Genomic DNA, 9,768 nt, shown 5'->3' with positions numbered 1-9,768 from the left:
AGGGACGAGGTGGGATGGTCAGTCAGTACAACTGAGGCAATCTGGCGCTCTCTTCCAACACATTCTCCCTTTTTTACGGTGTTCCATTCCGTAGACCTGAATCTGTAACAAGGGGTGTGTTTTAGAAAACCAAAACCTGCTCCTGGGGGATACAACAACGAGCCTATTGCCTGATGTGAAATAAGAGATTTGACCCAGCTTCAGCTTCCATAGGATATCGCTACATCACTCCAGCCTGGTATTGTGATGCCGTATGTGTTCAGGAACAGGACTGTTTTACAAGCCTTTCAGATTGTGTTTCTTTAAGAGAGACTTGAAAGTATTTGATCTGAAATGTTCACCTTTGGCTCTACTGGATTTTGTGTAGGAGTATCAAAAGGGGATGGATATGCACTTCAAAACATGCAATTTTCCTAGTTGTAGTTGTAAAAAAACAAAAAAAACAACAACAACCACTTCATAAACATACACTACTTTGTGTTGGTTCATCACATAAAGTGAAATAAAATAAAATAATAAAAACACTGCAATGCTTGTGATTGTAACATGACAAATGTGAAAAGTTCAAGGGGTAAAAAATACTTTTTGCAAGATTATGTATCAGAATATTGTTAATTTACATCAAATACAAAAGATAAGAATAGTGTTGGCCCCTTAACTGCTTTATGTTTATTCATCTGGGTTATAGAAAACACAGTCAGGACACACAAAAGGTTGCAACTAAATGTCCATAATAACCTATCTATATGTATTATTTATCTTTTTTGCTATTTGCCAAGCAAATTTGATGGTAAATAGCAGATTGCCAGGGGTGGTTTGGCACCTTTTTGTGCCAACCCACAAAAAAGTGGTTTGGCATAGAACAATGTGGTCTAATGAAGCACTCCACCATGCTTTTCTTGCTTGAAAAGACCATGATTTTTTTTGCACAGTTTTCTTGGCACATGTGTTATAGTTACAATTATATGCTTTCAATCTGTGTCATTCAAGTCTTTTATTGGCACTGCAAAGATAGATGTTAAGGCACATTTAAAAGCAGCTTAAGTACAGCATGTAACTTTAGTTAAGACAACAGACATCTAAAAGCTCACTAATCTATTGAATAGAGAAATCATTGTGACGAAGACAGATATATAGGTAATTCAATGCCTCAGAACAGACAAGCTTCTGTCAGTTTCAAATTGTTTTTTGTCTTTTTTTTCTGTTTGATTTTACTGAGTCACGAACATACTGAGCAAGATAGAAATACTATTTATCATCACTGCAGCAGTCAAAAGTGAACAGTTTTTGTTTTCGCCTTGGACACAACTCATTTAACCTGACAGCTTAAATATTTACATCTGTATTTTGAAAAATCACTTGGAATTCGTAAAAATCATTATAATGAGATGTTGGAACATTTGATGTTGTCTGAAATAAACCAAATCTGAAGGTTTTTGAAAAAAAGAATGGTTACACTTCAGTCAGCATCTCATGAAAAGAAAGAAAAATGATCAAATAAATTCTTCTCAAAGACATGATGTAAATATTTCTGTTCAGACTTTGAGGTCTTAAACAAGTCTTCCCTTTTTTCAGTTACTGATTGAAAAAGGTGTTTGATTTTAATGAGAGTTAGGAAATATATTTAAGAAGTGTTCAGAGAGATTTACTTTTGATAATTAAAGTAGACGCCAAGGAACTGAACAAGTAGCTAAGGGGGAGCTTAAGGCAGCTAAGAGAAGGCTTTATTGTACACAAAGCAGACTATTGGTTTCAGAACAAGATGGTAATTGACTTCCTGGTTTATTTAGGTTTTCCAAGTTCTTTTTACAATGTCATAGCATGGCTGTTTTTTTCAGTTTATACCAGATATACACAGAATATAAGGAGGCATGCACTTTTGTTTTCGCAATGTCTGAAGATAAATTACACCAAACTTCTCTTGTTTTAGGTCAGTTACAATTTCCAAAATATTTTCTATTTGCTAAATCCCACAATAATGAAAGAAGGAATGTCACTTAATTATTTATCAATGGCTTCAAAAGCAGAAGTTTATATACAGAATGATTAATATCTCTTTATACAATGAGAGAAAGCCCAGATGATGATATCATGGCTTTGGGAATTTCTAATAGATTATCTGAGACATTTGAGATAATTGGAGGCACACCTGCGGATTTTTTAAGGGCCACACCTGAAGCATGCTGTTTCAGAATATGTCTCACTTTTGGAGACATATTCTGTAGTCTGATGAAATTAAAGTGGAACTGTTTAACAAAAACGGTCATCATTACATTTGGAAATAAAACAGGGATGCTTGTATTGTCTGTGAAGCATGGGAGTGACAGCATGATAATGTGAGACTGTTATTTTCATAAAATAGATGGAATAATCGGGACAGAAACACTAGTGTGAGAAGCTTGTGGAAGTAAATTCAAAAGGTTTGAAACAAGTCAGACAGTTTAAAAGACAGTTATGCGTGATTCTAAACAAATCTGTGTCAACTTCTGAATTTGCAGAAAGCTACAAAGAAATCACTACAAAATGTTTTTGCTGATTATTTCTGGCATAAAGCAAGTAGAAATAATTTTGGTAATTGTAACTGACCTTAAAACAGGAAATGTTTAATTTGATTTACTTTCAGTGAGAAAAAAATGTGTATATCTCTTTCTATTGAGTATATGTAAATATTTGGTTTGAACTGTATTTTCTGAAATCACTACTGAAGTCACACAGACATCTTCTAAGAAAATACAGGCATTCTTGTTGTACTTGTAAAACATATGTGCATGCAACCAAATGCAAACCACTTCTTTTTATTACACATTTAAACAGGTTTGTTTCATGCACACTTGCCTTGACATGCTAACTGTGGGACCTCTTTCTTAAATGGCTGACGTGTGCTCTGATCAGGCACTCCTCTTATTGTTTACTTTGCTTCCTGATGGCATGACTCCAACTGTGGTTGACTGTAGAAATAATAGCTCCAAAAATGTAAGCAGTGAGAACCATCTCAGCAATATTTTTTTCTGACAGAAGTCAAATAAGGTCAGGCCATTGGCAAAATAAGAGTTAAGATTTTACCAAGTTGCATTAGACATGATTATACGATAGGTTTCATACAGTTCACAATGACTGATGATTCTACATTTTGTGTGGAGTAAAATGGAATTAGTAACAATCTGAGAGAGAAAAAAACGAATATTGCAAATTGCATGTAAATACTTTGAAGTGACCAAAGACAAAACACTGAATAACTAGATCACAAGAAAAGACAATGCATATCTCATCATATCTGTCATCATGGACTAGGATGCATGGGAAAGATACTTCTAACTTTAGCCGGAACAAGGAAATTGTAAACGCACAATTCTGCACCTACATGGAACATGTTCTCCATGGAAAATGAAGTTATTCAAGGGAAATCATGTAGAATAAATTCTACAGACACCTATGCATCTGGAGGATATGAGGAAGAGATTCCAGATTTGACCGAAAATACAAACAATGCAGAACAAGTTTGGAAAATGTCATGACACGGAAGCTCGCCAATAGGAATACCGTTGTAGGAAAAATGACCACACAAATACGACAAAGAAAAAGAAAAACATTAAAATGAGGAAAATGTTAATTGACTCAGAAATGGTCTTAATGTATAAAGTTGATAACAAAAAACAACAAAAGATACAAAAAAATGCTATAATATATTTTTCAAAGAAAACATCACACAAATCAGACAAAAGTCTGGATATATGTGTGTGACAGTGTGTATGTCACTTTTCTTGGAAATCCATGCTGCTAATCCATACCTGGGGATTTGAGGTGGTGCAGCACCAACTTTAAAGGCTGTTGAGCTTTTTCTTTTTGGTTTTAAGTTGTTTAAAGTTATTACATCAGGTAGTCATAGCGAGAAAGATAACTTACTCTAGTTCTTTTTTCCATTGGCAATGCTCCTTCATCTTTGACTTCTCAAAGATAAACCTTCTCTAATAGAGCTGTCATTTTATCTACAGAGCAATGTCTGCAAGCTACCTTTGGAGCCATAACACATGGTTAAAAAAAAACTGTCTGCTGCGCTTTTGCCTGATTTAAACCCTGACTGTTCCTGAAGCCAAGAGTTACATCAGTCTTGCTGTCATTGAGCTCTGTTGAATTAAACAAAGTATCGTGCTTTATCAATCTCAACTTGTTTTCCTTAAGTTGTACTTTCCCAGAGAAGGTCTAGATTCTGCATTAAGATTAAAGTTAAATGTTTCTTCAGGTGTGGTGTTTTTGATTTATTGAAACTAATCAACTGCAATGCTTGTGAGCAAAAGTTGACCCTTCCTTCAGCAGAACAGAGAGGCTTTGCCAGAATTAATCAAGCTCTACTCTCAGCAGGAGTCAAATCAGGTATTATTTTAAAACAAAATTCATTTCACCATGATATTTGTTGCTTGAATTTGATTTCTGAAACATGGTGTCCATCCATGCATCCATCCATCCATCCATCCATCCATCCATCCATCCATCCATCCATCCATCCATCCATCCATCCATCCATCCATCCATCCATCCATCCATCCATCCATCCATCCATCCATCCATCCATCCATCCATCCATCCATCCATCCATCCATCCATCCATCCATCCATCCATCCATCCATTAAAAAAACATTGTAATGCACAGATTTAGCAGTGATCCTTCATGCTGAGGGAAAGCTAAAGCGCTGTGCAGAAGTATTTGCCCTCTCTGGCAGCCTGTCGTGTAGTGGTGGAGCCTACGCCCCATATAACGAGTCTATAAGTGCCTGACACAGCCATCTGGGATTCACTTCCTAACCTTTCGATCTGTGCCGCATGTCGCCCCCACCTTCCTCTCTCTGCCCATTTTCCGCCTGATTGCTGTCAGTAAAAATCTTTAAAAAGAATAAATGCTGTCTTATGGAAATTCTTCTGTTTTAGCATGTTCCAGATCACCAAACTAATTTTAAATTCAGACAAAGATAAACTGAGAAAATTTAAAAAAGCTAATGATTATTTAATCAGTAAGAGGAAAATGTTACTGAAAGCAAGCTTTCTTTTCCTCATTGGCTTTTAAGTCAGCTTGTTACAAGAAGTGTTTTCTGAAACCTCTGAGTTCAGTACAACTGATAGAGGCCATTTCTTGAGGAAACAACACATTAAAAAAAAAAAAAAACTCAGCTGCAGCATGATAAAAGGTAGACTAGCCGGCACTTGTTTAGGCTTTATCTAATCTGAGAACTCCAATCTGGTTGACACTACAATCATTCATTCACCTGTGCACACGTCATCTCTCCTAGTTTGATTTATTCTAGACACTGTAGTCTAATCAGTGTTTGCCATCAACAAGAGAATCATTGTTTTCCTTGAGTCTACATTTTATTGTTTATGTAACACTAATAAAATTTAAGTTTTATAAGTTTTACTAATTTCTTTTTATAAAACACAATTTATTCTTTGTGATTCTAAGATCATGTGAATGTGCAAATACTAGAACTTGGGCTATTAGACTGGATGTTACTCATCTGGTCCTTAATAAGCATTGGCAGGGTAAAAGCCATACCTTTTAAATTGGAATATTCAGCGTCTGGTGTTCTCATGAATTCCTTATAGCTATAGAGATCTTAAGAGCTCACCAAACCTATATTTATTAGATTTTGAATGGATGAGTCAGAACAAAATCACTAAAAATAAACCATTCCAACATGATGACTTAGAAATCAATTTAAAGGGACAGATTTATATATTTAAAAATTAAGACTTATAAGAAAGAAAGGTTTATCACAATCTTGGTATGTGATTCTCACTTAGTCACTAATTAGCCAGTCACTAATATCTCTAGAAGGGGATGCATGGTTAAAGATTATAAAGGATGCTTCTTTTGGAATAATGTGCTGAGGACTGATATGGGAGCTTTGCAGCTGCTGGCACTATTGTTTCACAACAGCAAGTTTCTGGGTTCACCTCTCAACCAGGAACTTTCTGCATAAAGTTCATGTTTTTCCCTCTGTGTGAGTGGGTAGTCTGGTTTCCATCTGCAGATAGAAACTGCATGTCATTTTTATTGCCAAGGATGAGTAATAAAGACTTAAAATTTTATTACAGTGTTTTGTGACATTTATTGTTATAACACTAGAAGTCACAATGACATGATAATTGTGATCATCAGGAGACATTTCTCGGGTTTAGAGAAGGTTCTTCTATTTCTAAGCCTCACACCTTTTATGCATCATCTACATCTATCAAGTCCATTAACTTTGATTGTTTGTTTTTGCTCTGTTTATTTTGTCTGTTCAAAGAAGTTTCACTTGGCCTGTTTTTTCTCTTTAAAGGTGGCACCTTCCTGGAGGGTGGCCAACTATTGTGGCCATTATTTACGGTCGTTTTTTATAGATGAAACACACAGCATGTTTGTCCAGAAAGAGAAATTGCTGTAAAGGCAGCGCTTGATGCAGTCAGCTGGATTTCCTCCGATGTAGCATTCACACTCAGCTTTTCACCATCTGGGAGAATTAGGAAGAGGCAGTGATATTTTAAACATAGTCAAGGCACACCATATGGTTGCCAACATAAATCATTAAGGGTAATCCCTGTCATTTGCCTCCCATGTAAACAGATCATTTTCTTTGCTGCCAGGCAGCGCGGGATGATTTGGCAAGTTAAAATTGCATCCAGCAGCTGACACAACTGAGTGAAATGGAAGGACGTGGATCTAATAAAGTGCTGTATTTTATTTTGTGGTTTCTGTTTACACTCGTTCCCTTTCCTCCCACTCTCCTGTAGCTACAGTACTAATGGATTAAACTTTTTGAAAGCACAGAGGTGAAACATTCAAGTATTTTTTGTATAACCTTATATGTAAAACAGTTATTACAAGCTCTTATTTTTCAGAAATGTTTACAGTGATCCAGGATTTGCATGCTGCCTCTGATTTTTAATGCAGGTCACTGACAAACTGGACCCCTAATATTTTTCCCTCTTTTTCACAGTGGTAGCAAATTTGAGTGCTGCTGTTCACAGGTCACTGGGCTCAGTTGCCTCGGGATTTTGGACATTGGAACAATGTTAGCTTCCATGAAACATGAGATAACGGTGAAGCAGAGGATGAGGGAGGACAGCTGCTAATTGGCTTGGAAAGGCCATTGGACATGCCCTTGAAGGGTTCCTGCAAGTGTTTATCAATTCATATAATTCATTATACAAGAACGGGAAAAGGGACTTTTTTCGTCTTATCTTCTATATTCAGTCTGAAACTTTATGATAATGGCTGGAAGAATTCACATGAGAAAATGATGTGTATGCTAAAATGTAGACCCTTAAAAATAAGCTGTTTGGCCAAATGTGCTTGTGGACAGACACTGCTTTTGAGAAACTGGCTTTTTGCTTTCCATCGCTTAAATATAATGAATTTTTAATGAAAAACCTCATAACCCGGGGGGCTATGTGTTTGCTGCTTCAGATCCAAGCCTGCTTTTGAAAACTGAAAAAACTGTTCAGGCGAAATTAAATACTGCTTCAAGTCCAAACATCTGAAGTCTGTAGAAAAAGGATTGTGCCATTACCATTTCACCCAAATCTCAGATGAACCTTTGAAGTTTGGGTCTTGAGGTTACATCTCAAATGGATCAACCTTCCGATGTTTTAAATTCTTACAATTCTGACATTTCTACACAATGTACTTGTTTAAGTAATGCAATGGTCAGTTTATCCGTCACAATGCCGTCTTTTAACTTTAATATTGTAGATCATCATCAAAGAAATAAAATCATAAAATAAACCTATTTAATCCACAAAATATTCACTATGTTGAGGAAATAAGAAGTTATTTTTATTTTATAAATAATAATTCTATTTTTTAATGGTGAAAAGTTAGCTGCACCTTCTTAGGACAACAAGAAAATGTAACTATTGCCCAAACCTAATGAGTACTTGGGTCCTTCTAATCTGATAAATGCGACAGTGACTTTGTGTCTCATCTGTTCATGAAGGCCGTCAGATCAAGGCATAATGTGTTTACATATTTTATCCTTATTGTATCACAAGTTCAGTTTAATCGATCGCTTTATTCTAATGGTCTGGCAGAAAGCAGGCCTGCGTATGGGTATTTAACAGAAGGCAATTACTTCCAGGTTTGTTTTTTTTCTTTCTTTATGACATATAATTGTTCTGAAACATTTAAGTGCGGAACAAAGCCAAAACAAAAGAATTCCACAAGCGCCTGCGTTAAATGTAACATTACTCTATTTCCTCATGCTTTACATCATAGGACTTATTTTTTTCCTGTGTGACGTAATTTGAAATCTATCTTGTATTACATACTGACTAGACAACCATGAAGTGAGCCTGACTGAGAATCACAGCAGAGTCTAGCCACAGAGAACTTACCATTACACCCATGTAAAGGCGAGTATTGCGCCTGAACCTATTCATTATGTTGTGCATCACAGCTAATATGCTGTAAAATTCCATTCTTTCCGGTGGCAGAAAGCAGAGCCTGTGCTGGGTGTGGAATACAAGCTTGGACAAGCACTCACCCACTCATGCTGAGTAATTCATGACGCATGTCGCAACTTCATGTATGAGCCAGATAGCCTGAAGCTGCAGCTCTTCTGTGACGCTTCAGTTTTGTCAAGTGCAAGCGTATCACAACAGCCATTATGTAGTATACAGTACACACAACCTGCAGGGGGATGATAAAGAGCTGAGTTTGTGGCAAAACTTTTCAAGCTAAGTCAAAAATCACAGCTTTAAAGGGTTAGAAGCAAAGGCAAGGGAAAATGGGGGATTTAAGTTCCTGTGTCTTCTGTGACATGAGAAGGACAGAAGACGGAATGATAAGAAAATGCAATGAGATGGGTGTGTTGTTTGATGTGTCTCCAAAACTGAACATAATTTATGATGTGCTGAAGACTTGAACAGTCAATATAGAGAGAGAATGCACTTTTGTTAAAGCAGTTTCACACAGTTTCAGGCGTAGTTTCAATGTGTTTCCCATACCCTAATTAAAATGCTACATAAAGTGGAGTACTTATCATCACTCATCAAGTCGCTAAATATGCAAATATATTTTCTTATGTCAAGCCTAACTTGCAGCTGAATCTTGTTGCCAGTTTCTACGGTGACAACAAAGGCAACATGCATCATGATTTTAGCATAAACAGTTTTTATTGTAAGATTACATTCTTGTTTGCCAAATTATGCAATGGGTTTTTCCAATTCGTCAGAAAAAAAATTGGAAGAAGAGATAAGCTTGTTCACAAAAGCTAATTTGCTGAAGAAGAGTGGACAGGAAGAAATCTTGAAGTATGCTGCTGCTTGTATCATCTCAGCAAACTCCCTTTATAAGCGTAAATGTACTTTCCAACTCCAATATTATGTGATCACCACAGTGCCTGTATGTGTTAGTTCCTGTTCCTTTTTGTCCTTTGTGTAATTTCAGGTTGTTTTTTTTTTTGTCTCTGACACTATTGTTTAAAGACAGTCTGGGTGTTGAACCTGTTTTAAGTCCAAAACATTAGTGTATTATATCACTTTTCATTGTTATTCACAGCTGTTTTAAACTTGGGACTATATGCGACATACATCAGAAAAAGTAGTATAATAAATCTATATTTATTTTATTAACTACCATTAAGAATACAAAAACAGATCAAAGAGCTGTTTAACTTATCTTTTTTGATGTAATTTTTCCTATATGAAAGATGACAAAGCCTTACGGCATGTTTTGTGGTGTTTCTTTGCATATTCTTTAACGTTGTACAACCAAAAGGAAACAGGAATTTTCT

The 9,768-nt window shown here is 36.0% G+C and overlaps 1 long non-coding RNA gene across 1 annotated transcript; it reads right to left on the bottom strand.

The window, feature by feature from the left end:
• Positions 1-5,351: 5,351 nt before the first annotated feature.
• On the bottom strand, positions 5,352-9,659 carry LOC116718311 (uncharacterized). The gene is made up of 2 exons (XR_004338910.1): positions 8,518-9,659; positions 5,352-6,486 (listed from the first exon to the last, which is right to left on the bottom strand). It is a non-coding gene; the product is annotated as an uncharacterized LOC116718311 (long non-coding RNA).
• Between the last annotated feature and the right edge of the window lie 109 nt (positions 9,660-9,768).

This window comes from Xiphophorus hellerii, chromosome 4 (assembly GCF_003331165.1).
Source record: "Xiphophorus hellerii strain 12219 chromosome 4, Xiphophorus_hellerii-4.1, whole genome shotgun sequence".
Lineage (NCBI taxonomy): Eukaryota > Metazoa > Chordata > Actinopteri > Cyprinodontiformes > Poeciliidae > Xiphophorus > Xiphophorus hellerii.
Note: the sequence above shows the minus strand (reverse complement) of the source record. Positions and strands in the feature narration are given on the sequence as shown.